Source organism: Tamandua tetradactyla, chromosome 16, assembly GCF_023851605.1.
Source record: "Tamandua tetradactyla isolate mTamTet1 chromosome 16, mTamTet1.pri, whole genome shotgun sequence".
NCBI lineage: Eukaryota > Metazoa > Chordata > Mammalia > Pilosa > Myrmecophagidae > Tamandua > Tamandua tetradactyla.
In genome coordinates, this window is record NC_135342.1 from 57,454,370 (window position 1) to 57,474,100 (window position 19,731).

The following is a 19,731-nucleotide window of genomic DNA, read 5'->3' on the forward strand; positions in this document are numbered from 1 at the left end:
GAATAGGAATTAAAAGAAACAGCTACCTACACATGATGGATCAGGATTAAGACATGGCTTTTCTAGGGTAGAAACTCCTTTCAAACCAACACACTTGACTTCTGGAATGTCAATTGGAACCTCCATTGTTACATGACTGTCTTCTGTCTCTGTCTATCTGTGTCTCCTCTACCATTCTCTTCAGTAGACTAGTCATATTGGACTGAAGACTCACCCTATTCAATTCTGGCCTGATTTTGTAGTCAAGTTATAAAATTTGTCTAATTCCATCTGTAATGGCCTTCTTCCAAAAGTAGTACCTTTTTTTTTTTTTTTTTTTTTTAACATGAGCAGGCACTGGGAATCAAACCCAGGTCTCTGGCATGGCAGGCTAGAACTCTACCTGTTGAGCCACTGTGGCCCACCGTGAAGTACACAGTTTGAAGTACTGGCTATTAGGTCTCCAATATATACTTTTTGAGGACTCAAGTCAATTCATAATAAGTTGTTACACCTTAGAAAATGATAAAGAATGGGGTTTCACCATTTATCTGCTGTGCCTAGTAAAGTTCCCAATTTGTTCTGAAAGAATGTGAGAAGAAAGAAGAAAACATAAGGCCAAGACTACAACTTCATTCTATCAATCTCTTTTCTTCAAATATTGATTGTCTCATCTCCAATTTGTGATGGCTCTGTATGAGACCTGGGATTAGAATGGCTCTATTTTCAAAGGGACTGTTATTGGAGGTAAGTTATTTAAAGACAAAAGATGTCCTGGCTGCACTGAAAGATTTCCCAAGCTGGAGGTGAGACAAGACGGCAGGGTAGCGAGGTGCAGAATTTAGTTCACCCTCTAAGGCAGACAATAAATAGCCAAGAACTATGCAGAACTACTGGTGGGGGGACACCAGTAAACAGACACACATCATACACCAGTGTGGAATGGGTGGAATGGCTGAGATCCTACACAGAACTGTAAGAGTTCCAAGTTGCAGAGGCCCATGCCCCTGCACAATGAACATGGCAGGGTGGTTCTGAGGGAATTTCTTACTAGGAATGAGGAAGCTAACTCAAACAAGCACCAACTGAAGAATTAATAAACTAATTTGAACTGCTGAAAACAGCCAAAGCACAGATAAACCTAGAGTAAGTACTAAAGAAACCAGGAATTTATACCCTGGCAAAGAAGGTGTGGGGCTAATGGAAACAAACAAACCAAAGAACAAACAACAGAGGTTTTTCTGAGCTGAGCAGACCAAAATACTTGGAAAAGGTTGGGTGCCAAGAAAAGGGGTCACATAGAGCCTGGGGACACATAAAGCCATGTAACAGCTCCCACTTTTTATTGACAAACCCAGGAAGCTGAGGTTCCTTTCTGAAAAGGCTTTTTCTCTCTCTTTCACTCTCTCTCTCTTTTAACTTCTTAAAAGCCCAGTAGATACAACTGCAGGCATTCTCAGGCATCAGCACTGCTCCAGGCAAGAGCAGAATAAGGCATATCTGAGAGACAAAGCAAATAGTCAGATGAATGGGGAAAATTCCCTAAAGGATGCATGTTCCACAAGAAAAGGAGGCCAGGACCCAGATCAAATGGCAGACTTCCTTCAGGAAATTCAGCCACAGGGACTGGAAAACAGAATCAACACAAGTCAACTTTCTGTCTTAACAGGCCCCTGGCAGGGAGAGGCTGCTGAGAATTAAAGGCACCACATCACTTTAAACTGGTGGGAAGTTGTGGTCTGACAAGCACCACCTGCTGGGCAAGATAGGAAAAGCACAGTCTAGTGTCTTCATAGGAAAGTCTAACAAACTGCTAGGTCTTATCCTCAGAGAAATATGACATTGGTTACACATTTTCCAGAGATGTGGGACTGTCTGATCTTAGAAAATCTGGCTTGGGTACATCATATCTGAGGAGACCCTCCTCAAAAAAGTTTCCATGTAGGTAGGGCAAGAACCAGAAAAACAAGACCTGAAAAATTTTAATTAGTTAAACAGAAGCTATGCAAAGGTCTGCAATAAGTTGAATTGAACAGCAAAAAACAGACAGAGAGAAATGCCATTCAACAAGAAAACACTAGGTAAATGAGTAAAAATGACCTCCAGAATAACTAATTAAGGAAATCAAGTGCCTAGATACGAGCAAAAAATAATGACTCTTACTCAGAAAATCAAAGATATGGGCCAGACAAAGGAACAAATAACATTTCAAATGAGATACAGTAGTTGAAACAACTAATTAAGGATGTTCAAACAGACATGCAAAATCACATAAAAAAATCAAGTCAATGAGTTGAAGACTTTGGGCAAAAATATAGGACTTGAAAGTTTGAAAAAACAAATAGCATAACTTATGGAATTAAACTCACAATAGAAGAGATGAAAAAGCAAAAGAAATCTACAATAGCACATTTAAAGAGGCAGAAGAAAGGATTAGTGAGCTAGAAGACAGTACATCTGAAATCCTACACACAAAAGAACAGATGGAGAATAAAACAGAAAAATTGAGCAGGGTCTTAGGGACTTGAATGACAGCATGAAACTCACAAATATGGGTGTTATGAGTGTTGAAGAATGAGAAGAATAGGAAAAAGGAGCAGAAAAACTAATGGAGGAAATAATCATTAAAATTTTACCATCCCTTATGAAAGACATAAAATTATAGATCCAAGAACCACAGCATACCCCAAACACAATAGATCAAAAAAGACATACTCCAAGACATTTACTAATCAGATTGTCAAATTTCAAAAACAAAGAAAGAATTCTGAAAGCAGCAAGAGAAAAGCAATTTATTACATGCAAGAGAAATTTGATAAGACTATGTATGGATTTCTGAGCAGAAACCATAAAGACAAGAAGGCAATGGTATTATATATTTAAGATTCCAAAAGAGAAAAACTGCCAACCAAGAATTCCATACTCAAAAAACTGTTCTTTAAAAATGAAGGGAGTTTAAAATATTTTCAGATAAGCAATCACTGAGAGAGAGTGTGAATAAAAGCTCATCTCTACAAGAGATGCTAAAGACATTGCAGGCAAATAGGAAAAGAAAGGAGAGAGAGAGAAGAGTGTAGAAATGAAGGCTATCAGTAAAGGTAACAAGAGAAAATAAATTAGACATGACACATAAAATCCAAAAGACAAAATCGTAGAAGAAATTGCTGCCTTAATAATAGTAGCATTAAATGTTAATAGATTAAGCTCTCCAATTAAAGGACATAGACTAACAGAATGGATTAATAAACAGGACCCATCTAAATGCTTCTACAAGAGATTCACTTTAGACCCAATGGCAAAAACAGATTGAAAGTGAAAAATTGGACAAAAATATTTCATACAAACAAAAACCAGTAAAAAGTTTGTATAGATTTATTAATATCAGGCAAATTACACTTCAAATGCAAAACAAATAAAAGAGACAAAAAAGACACTGTATGTGAATAAAATGAACAATTCATCAAGAGGACATAATGATCATAAATATTTAAGTACCAAGCAAGAGTGCCCCAAAATGCATGAGGTAAACACTGACAACACTGAAGGGAGAAGTAGACATATCTATCATAATAGTTGGAGATTTCAATTCCCCACTCTCTCTAATGGATAGAAAATTTAGACAGAGGATCAGTAAGAAGACAGAGATTTTGAAAATACAACAAATGAATTAACAGATGTTCAGAGAACATTACACCCACAACAGCAGGATACACATTTTTTTCAAATGTTCATGGATCATTCTTTAGCATAATACATATGCTGAGTCACAAAGAAATCCTCAATAAACTTAAAAAGAGTGAAATTATACAAAATGCTTTCTTGAATCATAATGAAATGAAGTTGAAAATCAATAACGGGCTGAGGGTTGGAAAATTGATAAATATATGGAGACTAAAAAGCACATTGTTAAACAACCAGTAGGTTAAGGGATAAATTACATGAGGGATCAATAAATATGTCAAGGCAAATGAAAGTGCAAACCTAAAAAGTCAAAATTTATGAGCTGCAGCAAAGGCAGTGCTGAGAGGGAAATTAATTGCCCTAAATGCCTCCATGAAAAAATGAGAAAGAGTAAATATTGAGTGATTACCTGTTCATCAGAAGAACTTGAAAAAGAACAGCAAACTAACCCTAAAGCAAAGAGAAACAAAGAAATAATGAAGATTTGAGTGGGAAAAAAATGAAATTGAGAATATGAAAACAATAGAGAAAATCAACAAAACAATAAGTTAAGAAAGATCAATAAAATTGAAGGACCCTTAGGTATGTTTAGAAAAAAAAAAAGAGAGAATATTGCAAATAAGTAAAATCGGAAATGGGAGTGGGGATATAACCACTAACCATGCAGAAATAAAGGAGGTAATGAGAGGAAACTATGAGCAACTATATGCCAATAAACTCAAAAACATAAATGAAATGAACCTAAGAAAGCATGAACAACCAACATTGACTCAAGAAGAAAGAGATGACCTCAATAAACCCATCACAAGAAAAAACACTGAATCCATTATCAAGAAGTCCCCAAAAAGGAAAAGACCAGGACCAGATGGATTCACATGTGAATTCAACCAAGAATTCAAGAAAGAATTTCAGCCAATCCTGCTTGAACTCTTCAAAGACGAGTCTTCAAAGACTAAATATGGATAAGATGTTGATTCTACACATGCTGATTTATAGATTCAATACAATGGCAATTAAAATCCTAATAACTTTCTTTGCAGAAATAGAAAAACAAATAACCAAATTTATTTCAAAGAGCAGGTTGCCCCAACTAGCTAAAAAGATCTTGAGAAAGAAAAGTGAAGTAGGATGTCTCACACTAACTGGCTTTAAAGCATACTGTGAAGCTGCAGTGGTCAAAACAGTACTGTACAGGCATAAAGGTAGATATACTGACCAATGGAATAGAATTGAGTGTTCATACATAGACTCTCTCATATATGGACATTTGCTCTTTGATAAATCAGTCAATCCAGCCAAACTGGTGCAGCACAACATTTTCAATAAATGGTGTTTGAAATGCTGGATATCCATATGCAAAAGAATGTAGGAGGACCCATATCTCACACCTTACACAAAAATTAACTCAAAATAAGTAAAAAACCTAAGCATTAGAGCTAAGACAATAAAACTTTTAGAAAAAATGTAGGCATGTCTTTTTTTCTTTTTTAAAAAATATCTAGACTGTGATAATGATGATGTCAATGAAAGTTACCTAATGAGACAAACCCAATGATTTAACATTTAGATATATTTAACATATTATCAGATAGTGAGATCTTGGTTTGGAAGCAGGTATAGTAGAGAATATAGATTTCTGGGCTAGGAATTAAAATGGAGCCTAATGCCAATTAAACTTCTTACTACTTAAGTGACTGTGAGTCATTTTACCCCTCACTACTATAGTCCCCATCAATGAAATGAGGATAATAATATCTGCCTAATGGAATTGTTATCATCGAGGTATAGTACAGTAAAAGAGTGAAAAGAAACACTATGTTGTTTATATGTTTAGTTATTAAAATTTGTATTAATCTTCACATTCAGATAAGATATTTAACTCACCTTTTCTCTCACCTGTTGCTTATGTCTTGGATGATTTGTGGTTCCTTGTGCAGTTTTACAAATGTCCTTTATCAAATTTCTTTTTTGTAGATAATTGAAATAGATTCCGAGACCAACAGAGACAAAAAAAAAAAAAGATAATTCAAATGTTTGTCTTTCATGGAGCTGGTATATATGAGGTTGCAAATATCATTCAACATTAGTATTATTTGCATTAAAAGCTTTAGGAAATGTGAAGAATCATATTCCTAAATTAACCTAATAAAAAATGTTAAGGTTGAAAGGGACCTTAATAAATCATCTAGCACAGGATGGAGAAATGCACACCACACCTCCTGCTGTCATCTTTTATTGTTCTTGTGGCAGGCATACCAATCCATGTACAGATGTCTTTCTTCATGTTTGTATATGTCTTATTCAGCCAGTGTTTCAGGTATCACTACCCTTCATTTAGAATTCCACACAAAGAAGTAAAAATCAGCTTCCTCAAACTAATCCAAACTGCACATGGTGTAAATGAAAATTCCAAGACATGGAGAGGGAATGAATTGCCTAAGGGAAGACAACAAACCACAATTAGCAAATATGCAGACCAAAGTTAGGATGCAAGCTTCCTGATTCTCATTCATATGGAAAGGATTTAAAACAACATCACAAAATCCAAACAAACATTAAGAACAAAAGTGCACGTGGTGACCTTCAGACATTAGTTCCTTTGAGCACCAGAGAAAAATCCTACCCAGCTGCTGTATTAACATATCATGGAAAACACAATCTGTGTTAGCTATGGAAAGATGAAACAACAAAAGGCAACATATATATATTATACATAAAACCTTTAGAAAAGGAAAAAGTTCCAACTACAATTTGGCTTGAAGAAAACAAGGCTCAATATATATATATATATAAATTTATGATTTAACAAGGGGACATTTCTCAGCAAAACAGTTTCCTGATATACTAGGGACCTGAATGGATTACATAAATAGGAATTCTAAGGAGAAAAATAGCCTTGACAGTGGAGCCAACTCAATATTGTATAATAGTAGCATTTGCTCCTTGTTTCTGTTTGTTTGTTGTTTGGAGTCACTGCTGGGAACAGAAACTGCTCTAGGTTACATCCACATAGGGCCCTCTCTAACAAAGAGGGAATATTGAATCTCAGTGTTTTATTTTTTATTGGTATATATTATACAAATTTGGCATACAATTTGTTCAATTATAGTGCATTTCATGTATCTTATGTAAATTTATAGAAGCATTTACTTATTTAGATTCAAAACACTTTGAAAGGAGTACACAGAAACATGCAATTCTCAGTTGTTTAAGACCAAATTGAAGTTTACTGGTTGAAATTTGAGTAGTGTATGTGTGTGTGTGAGAAAGAGATAGAGAAAGAAATAAAAATGTCTAGATGAATTTAATAATGGAATATCCTGCAATGCTCTAAATATGTGCTATATAATTTATCTATTGGATACATAATTTCTGTACATTATTACATGCACATTATTAGCCTGTTATAATTAATGATGCTACCTATTCACAAACTGTTTTGAATTGGCAGGTGGGGTAATGGAATATTCATGACACAACTGAACCCGCCTAATATGATTGAGAAAGTCTTAGTTTCTCTTCTGTAATCAGAGCAATGATGCCCTCACTAAGAAAGGGTGACATGTAAATGGAATGAGATAAAATATATAAGCCTTTTGCTCATAATTGGTCCACAATTAACATCATCTTCATTTGGGTATGACGAAGGATTTTAAAGATAAGCTAGGCAAGTACTAACTTTTATCAACTGGAATCCACAGAAATAACAGAAATGTTAAGCAGAGAGGAAAGGACATGGGCTTTGCAGTAAGACAGAATTAATGGTGAACGAATAAAATGTAAATTATATTTCTAATATCTGGCAAGAAAGGATTCAACAAGAGCAACTATTATCAAGGAACTGTCCAGTGTCCACACATGTAAGCACATATTCACTCTTGGACCCTAAGTTTCTTGTCACCAGCCTTTTGTCCAGCCATTCCCTCTCCCAACACCCTGACTTGAACTATCACACTTCCCTGCAAATCGCTGTTATTCAAATTCCTTGAGTGACCCCTGCTCCTTCCTTCACAGGACATTTGCATATGCAGTATCTTCTGCCTAATATGTGTTCCATGGCTCCACTTAATCTTCACTAAGTGAATTTCTACTCTAATTTTATATCTCACCCAAAACATCATGTGAGAATCCAGGGCCAAGGCCCTACCCCCTCCTCCATTATAAGAATAAGCCACTGCATGTAACCACCGACATGACCTGGACAGACATTAAAGGTCAACAGACCCTCTCATGTGGGAAAGAATGTCATTAAAACTCCTGTCCCCTAATCAAATCTCATGACACCCTGCTGAAACTCTGACATCACACCCTGTGGACCAAAACCTTTAGATACAGCTCCCCTGGCTTTCCTCTCTCTCTCTCTCTCTCTCTCTCTCTCTCTCTCTCTCTCAATCTCTCTCTCTCTCTCTCTCTCTCTCTCTCTCTCTCTCTCTCTCTCTCTCTCTCTCTCTCTCTCCCTCTCTCCCTTTTGCATAGAACACTGACTTCCATATCACAGCCAGCTGCCATCAGGAAGAATCTTCTCTTGTTCTTAAGTCCCCAATTAAACTCATGGATAACTCTGTGCCAGGCATGTTCTTTGGTCTTGAGGATAAGTTGGATCAGAACATTTGGCAAGCCAGTCAGGAGACCAAAGAGCTGCCATTCATAAAAAGCATTAACATTGGGAAGGGAGACTCCCTGGGGAGAATCCTGGGATGGCCTGTAATGTCTATGTGGGAAGAGTAGCTATACTCCTAGATGAATGTGGACCACTAAGGGTGGGGTCCCTTCAGGACTCCTCAGCTGGACTGTTAATACTCCCCAGCTGGATTGTTAGTAACAGGTCACAGGACAGTTAGGATTTTATAAGAAAAGAGATAGCTGTCATGCCACCACAGTCATTGATGATGTTAGGAGTTGTGTGTTTGGCTGTAGAAGAGGTCCTGGTCACTAAAGGTGCAGTTTGTTGCATAAAAGAACTTAAATTAGAAAGGGACTTGTATATATTCCAAGCAGATTTGCAGGATGCATTGAATGAGAAGATATACGATGTCTAGAAATACTGGCATGCTGGTACAGAAAAAATTTGTAGACAGCACAAGGAGCAAGTGAGGCATATCTTGACTTGCCCTGACTGGAATCCTAAAATATGGAATCCTGTTGATTTCTCTTCAGATGATGATGAGGCTCAGTCTGACTGAGGTACTGAAAATGAGGAAAGAAAGCTTGTTTGTCCTTTGGTCCAAGAAACAGTTAATGCAGGAAATATCCAGTGAGGGAGGGTTCCACTGAAGGTGCCATTTCTGCTATGGTTGCCCAGCATTCCCTCCTGACCAAAGGATTTCAGTTATCATGTGGGATTAAACTGCCACTGAATCACAAGAAATTGGGAATCAATACAGACAAAATCCTAAGAAATTCTGTCAAATTGGCTATACATTGTGTCAATTTGAAAGTATTGTGTACCACAGAAAAGCCACATTTTAATCCTGACTCAATCTTTTACAAGGCAGCCATATTTTTTAATCCTAATTCAAGATTGTAGGGCAGAGGTTTTTGATTAGATTATCTCCACAGAGTTGTGGCACACCCAATGTGGGTGTGACCCTTTGATTAGACGAAGATATGACTCCACCGATTTCCAGTGTGTTTTGATTAGTTTACTGGAGTCCTTTAAAAGAGAAAACACGTTGGAGAGAGAACAGAGCCAACAGACCTCACACAGCCAGTGACCTTTGGAGAGCAGAAGGCAAATGCCCCTAAGGAAGTCTTATGAAATGAAAAGAGAAAGCTAACAGATGTCACTATGTGCCTTTCCACCTAAAGGAGAAACCCTGAATGTCATTGGCCCTTTCTCTGGAGTTAAGGTATCTTTCTTTGAAGGCCTTAATTTGGACATTTCTCTGTCCTTAGAACTGTAAGCTTGCAACATAATAAATTTCATTTAAAAGCCATTCTGTTTCTGATGTATTACATTCTGGCAGCTTTAGCAAACTAAAACATACATCTTTGGGGCAATGATGCAGAGGGACTGTTACTTTCAGGAAAACAAATAAACAAATTAGCCCTAATTACTACATACCCCTCCCTCTGCCAATGGCCTCTGGTTGTCAGGCCAGAATCAAATTCATTGCAAAATTGGCTTATAGCTCTATATAGAGAAACTTGGCCCAATGTGGGGGAAATACAACGTGCTTCTCCCCACTGGAATATGCTAGCTGAATTGCAAGATGCACTGAGGGGACTAAGAATGAAGCATGCCATTTATGCTGTTAATTTTGTTGGGCCAGATAATGAAACCTTCAAAACAGGCATAAAGGATGCTATCCTGTATGGTCAAAACTGTTCAAAAAGGATATGTTAAGTGGTCATCAGCAAAGTTAACCTCTCCCAAATGTATGGTCGTAGTGCATCAATATAAATTACCGGGGGGCAATCAAGAAATTATTGCTATCATTGAGGAATTGGAAAGAGATGGGTATTATCCCCACTCACAGTCCATTTAATAGCCCAATATGGCCAGTGAAGAAGGTTGATGGTGTCTGGAGGATAACCATTGATTAAAAGGAACTTAATAAAGTAACTCTTCCTTTGTTTGCAGCTATGCCAAACATAGCTACTTTGCTACAGGATATAGGTACCAAATTAGGCCAATTTTATTTTGTATTGGATCTTGCTAATAACTTTTTTAGATCTCTACAGTCAACCTTCATTCATCTTCAGGTAGGACAGACAATTGTGGACATTTACTATGGTGCCACAAGAATATCTTCATGGTCCCACTGTCTGCCATGGTTTGGTAGCCCAAGATTTAAAAATGTGAAAACCTGCAGCAGAAGTCACTCTGTTTCATTATATTGATGATGTTATGTTAATCAGTAACTCTCTTGCAGAATTGGAAACCGCCACTAAGACTAGAGCGGCCCACCGCAAGAGCTGAGGATGGTCAGTAAGTTAGGACAAATTACAGGGGCATAGATGCTCAGTCAAAATATTGGGTGTTGTTTGATCAGGTAACACTAAGGCTATTCCCTCTGTTATTGCTGACAAAGTACAAAATTACCCCACACCACATACTCCTAAACAATTCAAGGCTTTCCTTGGTTTGTTGGGTTATTGGAGACCATTTATACCCCATTTCATACATATTCTAAAACCGTTGTATGTCCTAGTTAGAAAATGAAAAACTTGGGATGTTCTACAGCTGGCTGCTTTTTAAAAATCAAATGGGCTATTACACAGTCTCAGGCTTTACAAGGACTGGACCCAGATGTACCTTGTGAATTAGATGTGGCCAGTTTGAAAATTGGCTTTGGGTGGGGGATTTGGGTGGCAAAGACAACACACAAGTGAGTTCCCTTGGCTTTTGGTCTCAGCTATGGAAAGGATTTGAGCTATGATACAGTCCCTTACAAAAACAACTGTTTGCTACTTGTAATGTCTTACTGTAAATTGAAGGAATAGCTCAGAAATGCACTGTGAAATTAAGAACAGCCATTCCCACACAGGGATAAATATGGGGCACTACCACTAAGCTTCACTCTAACAGTGCATAATTGAGCACATTAATGAAATGGAAAGATTATCTGCTACAGTGCAACATATTTAGCTACAGCCCTTTTAGTGTAGAAATGCATGATATCTTAGGACAAGTTACCTATACAGAGAAACAATACTTACCCCTCCCCATTGACCCTCCTTAGGTGGCTGTTTCTGTGCCCACATATTGATGGATGTGACAGTATACCTGAGTCAGCCTGGTATATTGATGGATCAGCACATGGACAACCCACGATCTGAATGGCAGTAACCATTTAACCTAGTACTAACAGCATATGATGGGTATGCCCATTTGATGCTATTATGTACCCCCAGAAAAGCCATGTCCTTTAATCCGTATTCAGTATTACTGGCTGGGATCTTTTTAATTGTTTCCATGGAGATGTGATCCACTCAGTTGTGGTTGGTAACTTTTGATTAAATGATTTCCATAGAGATGTATCTTCACCCATTGAAAGTGGGGTTCTTAATGGAGCTCTTTAAAAGGAAATGGTTTCTGAAAAAGCTCAGAACCAGCAGAGCTCACACAGAGATCTTTGGAGATGCATAAAGAAAACAACCCTAGGAAAGCTATCGAAGAAGCCTGGAGAGAAAGATAGTAGACATCACCATTTGCCTTTTCAGCTGAGATAGAATCCTTAAACATCATCAGGCTTTTTAAGCCAAGGTATTTTTCCATGGATGCCTTAGTTTGGACATTTTTATAGTCTCTACTTAATTTAAATATTTTCACAGCCTTAGAACTGTGAAGTTGCAACTTAATAAATTGCCTTTTCAAAAAGCCATTCTGTTTCTGCCGTATTGCATTCCAGCAGCTTAGAAACTGAAAGAATATGAAACTAGGACCATGCAAAGCAGCCAGTGGGCTGAACTAAGGGCTGTGTGGATAGTCATTGTCCATGAATCAGGAGATGCATTAACTATTTGTGCTGACAATCGGACAATGTACTGGGACCTGACAGTGTGGATGGCCATGTAGAAGCAAGTGCAATGAACTGCTACTGGTTGCCCGTTATGGGGAAACAAAATGTGGAATAACATCTGGATTGCCCATCATAACTGAAGGGTAACCATGTTTCATATCTCTGCCCATAATTCTGATCCTTTACCTAGCAATATTGAAGCAGATACTTTAGCAAAAATTTGTAGCCTAGAGTCAATATTGCACAAAACAGCTGAATGGTTGCACAGGAGAACAAGACACCAAGGGTACCAAACTCTGTGGAGACTTGTAAAGCAATTTCAACTGCCCATCACCAGACAACAGATAAAGGATATTGTAGATGTCTATCCATTCTGTTTGCTGTGATGCCTAAGGATGCTTCCTTATCAACTCAGTCACGCTGGCCACTGTGGAAGTTAGATTCAATTGTCAACTTGGCCAGGTGAAGGCACCTAGTTCTGTTGCTGTGGACATGAGCCAATAGTACATGAACCTTATCTGTTGCTCATTATATCTGCAGTCAGCTAAGAGGCATGCCTGCTGTAATGAATGATGTTTGATTTAATTGGCTGGTGCTTAAATGAGAGAGCTCAATGTAGCACAGCCCAAGCAGCTCAGCATACCTCATCTCAGTACTCGCAGCTCAGCCCAGGCCTTTGGAGATGCAGAAAAGAATCACCCTGGGGAAAGTTGTTGGAACCCAGAGGCCTGAAGTGAAGGCCAGTAGAGATCACCCTGTGCTTTCCTGCATAAGAAAGAACTTCAGTTGAAAGAACCTCAGTTGAAAGTTAGCTGCCTTTCCTCTGAAGAACTAATGAATTAAATTACCTTTTATTAAAAGTCAATCCATCTCTGGTGTGTTGCATTCCAGCAGCTAGCCAACTAGAACAACCACAAACAGATTCTGGTCACAAGGTGGCAAGTAGATTATATTGGGTCCCTTCTCTTATCCACAGGTATAAAATATGCCTGTATAGTCATAGGTATGGTCATTAGGCTGCTCCTGGCCTTTCCATTAAGGAAAGCTAACCAAACAGCTACAATACACAGCTTAGAAAAGCTAAGTCATTCTTCAGGGTCACATATGACAGTAATAAGCGGATTCCCTTTACTGGACATCTAGCCAAGCCTGCACTACTGAACATGACATTCTATGGACATTTGATTTGCCTTACAACCTTACAGCAGCAGGGTCACTGAAAGGATGAATAGGATTTTTTTTTTCCTCATGGGCAGGCACCAGGAATCAAACCCAGGTCTCCAGCATGGCAGGCGAGAACTCTGTCTCCTGAGCCATGATGCCACCCCCCACCCCGAATAGGTTTTTAAAACAGCCATTAAAATATGACAAGCAATCTCTGCAGCAGTGGACACGCCTCAATTCATGGCCCTGAGCAGCTGTTCCTACTCCTAGTGAACTGGTAACAGTGGGGCCCATGAAGATACTGCAAATTAGGTAAAAAGACCAGGAACTCTACAGTTACAACAAGGTAATGAAAACAACTTTCTCTTGCCTGTGCCACAAGCATTAGAAACTGAGGAAAATAAGGCCAGTTCACCATGGTCCTGCAGATGCAGCTGTGCTGGTTGAGAATCTTAAGCCCATGAAGTATTGCAGTCACCAAAATTTATGTCTTAGACCACAGTTTATACACAAAATGCCAAAAAGTTGCATATGTAACCAACCTGGGTTCCCCTATACCTCAATGCACAGTATGTCTGACTCTATGAACCCTTATTATGCCCAGGCTAGCTATGGACTTGATTCTAGAAGACTCTCAGCAATTGTAGAGGGAAAAGCTGTGGTATCGAAAATCCCCCAACATTCCTTTTCCTGGAACACTTCTGTCTCATCATAGCATAGACCTTTGAGCAATAGGCTTCTGTGGTAATTACGTGCACAATAAATCTCAATGCTGAGTGTGCATTGAACTGTCATTGTCAGAAGCCGTCAGCCTGCTGTAACCCCTATGAACTGGGTATACTAGTCTGGCACAATGCAGTACATTTGAAAATCTGGAAAAGAATCTCATTGAAGACTGAGGTCACAGGTTTTCATCACTTTGAGGTTTGTTATCTCTGTGTGTGGGTCTCCTAGTGTTCTGTTGTCTTTTATAGTGTTTTTACGGAATATACATGATATAATATCTGTCCTACGGCCAATGTGGTCTGCTGTGTGGGGTGGATTGTGAAGATCCAGGGCCCACGCCCTGCCCCTCCTCCACTATGAGAACAAGTCACTACATGCAACTGCATACATGACTGGGATGGACAGTAAAGGTCAACAGACCCCCTCAGGAGGGAAAGAATGCCATTAAAACTCCCTTCCCCTGATCAAATCACATGAGACCCTGCTGAAGCTCTGTCCACACATCTTGTGGTTCTAGACCTTTATAATCTTCAACTGTGGCACTCCTCTCTCTCTTTGTCCATTTCCTAATCAGCCATCATTGGAGAGAATCTTCTTCTGTTTGTAAGTCCCCAATTAAACTCATGGTAACTCTGTGCCAGGCATGTTCTTTGATCTTAGGGTTAAGTTGGGTTGGAACACATCACCTCCTTCAAAAAGGCTTCCTTGACTTCCCGTATGAGGCCGAATAATCCATTGCAAATTCTTATAGCATTATTTGTTTTATTCAGGTGCTCATCAAATTATAATTATATATTAAGAGAAATGTATGTTAAAATATGTCCCCGACTAATCTGCAAGTTCCGTGAAAATCAGGTCCTGAATTAAATGTGTTCATTTTTGTACATTCAACATTCCGTGAAGTGTCTAGCACATAATATATACCCGATAAATCATTTCATTAAAAAAGCAAAGAAAAGAATATTCAGATTTGTACCCAGTCCTCTTGGCTTTTACTCAAGTGCATTTTATCCTGCACTTCATGGGAATATTTAATTATATTATATTATTATATAATATAATTACATTATTTTAATAATGTTTTATTATTAATATGGTACAACTTTTGAAAAGTAGCAAGCTTCCATCTCTTCTGCCTTATTTTACAAAACGATATGCACTAACTGGATAGTTAGGGAAATTTAAGAATTGGAACTACTTATAAAGGAAACTTCTTCATTGCTGAATTAACAAACTGGCTAGCCGAAGGTATTTGTGAATGCTGATGCTGCTCTGATGTCAGACTTGCAATCTTTATGGGAACTTGTGGCTCATTCATTGGAAGGTCTCCAATATCTATCCTATTATCTATTACTGCAGAAATAGATGTGGTAAGGAAATCAACAGGATTGAGACATGTGGGATAAAATCCTCTGCCTAATGTTTTGTACAGATAAGAAATAGATCTAATCTTCTAACTTAATTATAAAGAAGTATTTTTTAATAATATTAATTGTAAACTCTCACACCCTCTCTCTCTCCCCCTTTTTCTTTTTTGGAGGTATGGACATTGCCAAATTGGTGGAGTGAAAGAACAGAATTCTATAGTACAGATAATTACTCTAACTCCATTTTAGCTTATAGATAATTTAGCTAGTAGATATCTACTAATCTACTGCAATTCACCATAGAGCTGAAATGAACAAGGCATAGTGAACTTTGACAATAAGAAGCTTCTAAATAGTTAAACAAAAGCTTAATACACAATTTTATCTGCAGTAGATACTATCTAATAGTTCTACCTTAATATTGCTATATTATTTGCTAAAGTGGAGGTCACAAGATAGATTTTGTGACCTCTCCCTAAACCGCTGGGCAAATCGTGGTGCTTTGATAATATTTAATTGTCAGGTTTCATCAATTGATCAGTTGTAAGAAGATTTTTAGATTAAACAAGATCAAATGAGATTTGCAATTGCCAGAGTTTCATCTGACTTTTTCAAACATTATTTCAATTGCAGTTCTGTGTGTACAGACAATAACATAATTCGATAGACAATGCATGCCAAAGTTATTTATGTTGAATTTTAAAAATTAGTTGAGGAGGCATTCAAAGTTCTATTTTACAAAATGAAGAAAAAAGCTTGATAGTAATATCCCTGTGTATGGTTAACAACAAATGGATGAAAACTAACTTACTTGTGTTTCTTGTGTTTATCTAGAAACACCTGTTTCTAGATGCTTACGTGAGCCTTATGATAGTAGTTTTCTTATCACCGTAAGCACACACATTTGTAATAATGGTAAGGATTTTATGAAACTAGTATCACCCTGTATAGCTCTACTGGAAAGTTTTCTTTCTATCCTTAAAGCCAGACTTAAAGGCTACTTCCTGTTCTACTCCCAGTGTGTTTCCCTGTAAAAGCATAGGGTGGCTTTACTTTTGAGGTCAGCAATTTGCTTGGCTATTTTATCACCCTTATTAGCTCCAGCTTATTCTTTAAAACAATGTACTCTCGGAAACTTTCAAATATGAAGATACAGACACAGATGCATTTTAATGGCATAACAACATCTTTCTTATAATATGTTGCTAAATTAAAATGCACGTTGCAAAATGGAATTTACACAGTGATGTTGTTTCCTTTAAAAAAGGAAAATATGAATGTGTATGTGTGTACATGTGTATTTATTTAGCAGAATATAAAGGTTAAAGGCATAAAAGCTGAATTAGCATGCCTGGATTAGACACTAACTGAAGAAAATTATTTGCTAACTAGATATTATTAACTAGAGAAAGTTTTTTCATCTGTTTCTACTTCATGTTCCTTGTTTGTACAGTAGTAATATTAAACTCACCTGACCCAGAAGAAAGAATGAAATAGTGCATGTGTGCATGTAAAATGTTACAAACAGAAACTGTAGTAGATGAGTATTTAGTAAATATTAGGTCCCAGATACAGAGACTAAATACATATTCTCATAACCTCTACTGTCAGTGGTTCTATTTAGGTGGTCCATTCTTGTATTTTCATTTCCTTTTATTTTTCCCTCTGGGATTTCCTAATGCTCTGTAATGAATAAGTATTACTTATGCAAGCATAAAGTTATCTACAAAAACTGACCCCTTTAAATTTGATCTAATTCCCCCTCATCTGAGCTCCCTAAGGAACTTCATTGATTTCTATCAGGGCTGTATGCATATGTGGAAATTATGCATTACTCACAGCAGTATAATACAATGCCCATTAATAGGTATCTATTCAGAAGACATGAGAGCAAGGACACAAATGGACATTTGTACACCAGTTTATGGTGGCATCATTTACAATTGTCAAGAGACGGAAACAGCCCAAATGTCCATCAACAGAAGAGTGGCTAAACAAGCTGTGGTATATACACACAATGGATTGTTACTCAACTGTAAGATAGAATCAAGTCATGAGGCATATAACCACATGGATGGACACTGACGACATTATGCTGGGTGAAATTGCCAGAAACAACACTGTATGGTCTCACTGATATGAACTAACATTAATGAGTGAACTTGGAGAGTTTAAGTTAAGTACACAGGTTTTTGGGAGATAGAAATAGGGTAGAGATTAGGCAATTTGTGCTGAAAGAATACAGATTGTGCAACAAGACTGATTATAAAGTTCAGATACGGATAGCACAATACTACCTAATTGTAGCACAATAATGTAAATATTGAATGAAGTTAAATGTGAGTACAGTTGATGGAGAAGGGCTGGGGGCACAGAAATTAAGATAGAAGATAAAGACTGAGAGAGTATGATTTAGGAATGCCTAAGTGTACTGTGATGGTGATTAAATTAATAAATTAAAAAATGTTTTTGCAGGAGGAAGAACAAAGGAATGTCAGAATTGCAAGGTGTTGAAAATAGATGGTATATGGGGAAAAGAACAATCAATGTCAGCTAGGGTCTATAGCTAATAGTAACATTGTAATATGCTTCCACTGAATGTAACAAAGGCACTATGCGAAAGCTAAATGTCAACAGGCGGGGAGATTGGAAAAGGAGAATGGATTCTCTGTGGAAGAGAAGGAAATGTCTTCAGATAGAGTATGGTGGTGAAGGCATGTCTATACACTAAGGCTGGATTGTATGACGTGTGAATAAAACTACTTAAAAAAGAACAGAGAGAAACAAGTACTAGAGAAAATGTGGAGAACGAGATGTACCTATTCACTGTCAGTAGGAAAATGAGAGGTGCAGCCCATTGGACAGTAGTGTGGTGGTTCCCCACAGACTAGAGGTAGGGTTGCCATATGATCCTGAAACCCCATTGCTCAGTATATACTTGGAGGAATGGAGTGTGGGGACACGAATGGACATTTGCACACTGATGTTTCTGGTGGCCTTGTTTGTGATCCACAATGAATGGAGGTGGCCTAAGGGTACAACTGAGGAATGGAAGTGGGAACTATGGTGTATAACTACAATGGAGTACTGAGCCTCTGTAAGAAGGAATGAAGTTGTGGGGCATGCAACTAGATAGATGAATGTTAAAAGCTGTATGCTGAATGAAATGTCAAAGGACAAAAAGACAAATATTATCATGCCTCAATTATACGGACTAACTATAATATAAAAATTCAGTGGACTAAAGTTGAGAGCATGAGTTAACAGGTTGGGACCTATTGTAAAGGGTCCTAGATCGTAAGCTCTAACAGCAGTCACATATATTCAGGAGTTGTAACTGTCACTTCTAAATTCGGAGATACTGAGATGCTTGTATATAACATGGTCCTTCCCAGAAACTCCGGGTATTTATTTGACACTTGAGACTCAGAATCAGAGCTCCGAAGCTATGAAAGTCAGCAGTACCTATATAGGAACTGTTTAAAAAGTTGAAAAATGATCAAACATGGAGTAGAGATACGAATGAAGCTGATCTGGATAGGACTAAGTTATATCAGAAGACTGGGTAAACAATGATATCATCGATAACTTAAAACTTCAACTTCTGTGTGAGACAAAAGGGAGAGATGTTTGGTGCAAAATTTATATTTCGGGGGTGGGCCACAGTGGCTCAGCAGGCAGAGTTCTCGTCTGTCATGCCAGAGACCAGGGTTCGATTCCTGGTGCCTCTCCATGCAAAAAATAAAATTATATTTTGGGTAGTGCATTTCCTAATTTAACTTGCATGGTCAATTTAGTTGAACACCAAAAGTACAGGGAATCTTCAATAAGGCATGCAATTTTATTGGTTTGTCCAAGTTAGTGTGATGCCCCGATAAATTCCAGTGATTGGGACAGCAATTAAAGAAGTATTTTAAAGTTCCCATAGGGGAATTGAGAGAAAGGAGGAAAAATTCAACTTCCCCATTTGGAGAATCCCTGATATTCTCTCAAACAATGGGAGAAACCAAATCAATAGGTTGAGACCCTGATCTTGGGGTTCACCCTTATGAAACTTTTTTCTTGTAAAGGATACTCTAAGCCTACTTAAAATTAGGCCTAAGAGTCTCCCCCAGAGAATCTCTCTTGTTGCTCAGATGTGGCCTCTCTAAGCTGACACAGCAAGTGAACCCACTGCCCTCCCCTCCTACCTGGGACATGACTCACAGGAGTATAAATCTTCCTGGCACTGTGGGACAGAAATCCTGGGAGGAGCTGGGACCCAACATCAATGGACTGAGAAAACCTTCTTAACCATAAGGGGGGAGAGAGAAACGAGAAAAAAATAAAGTTTCAGTGGCTGACAGATT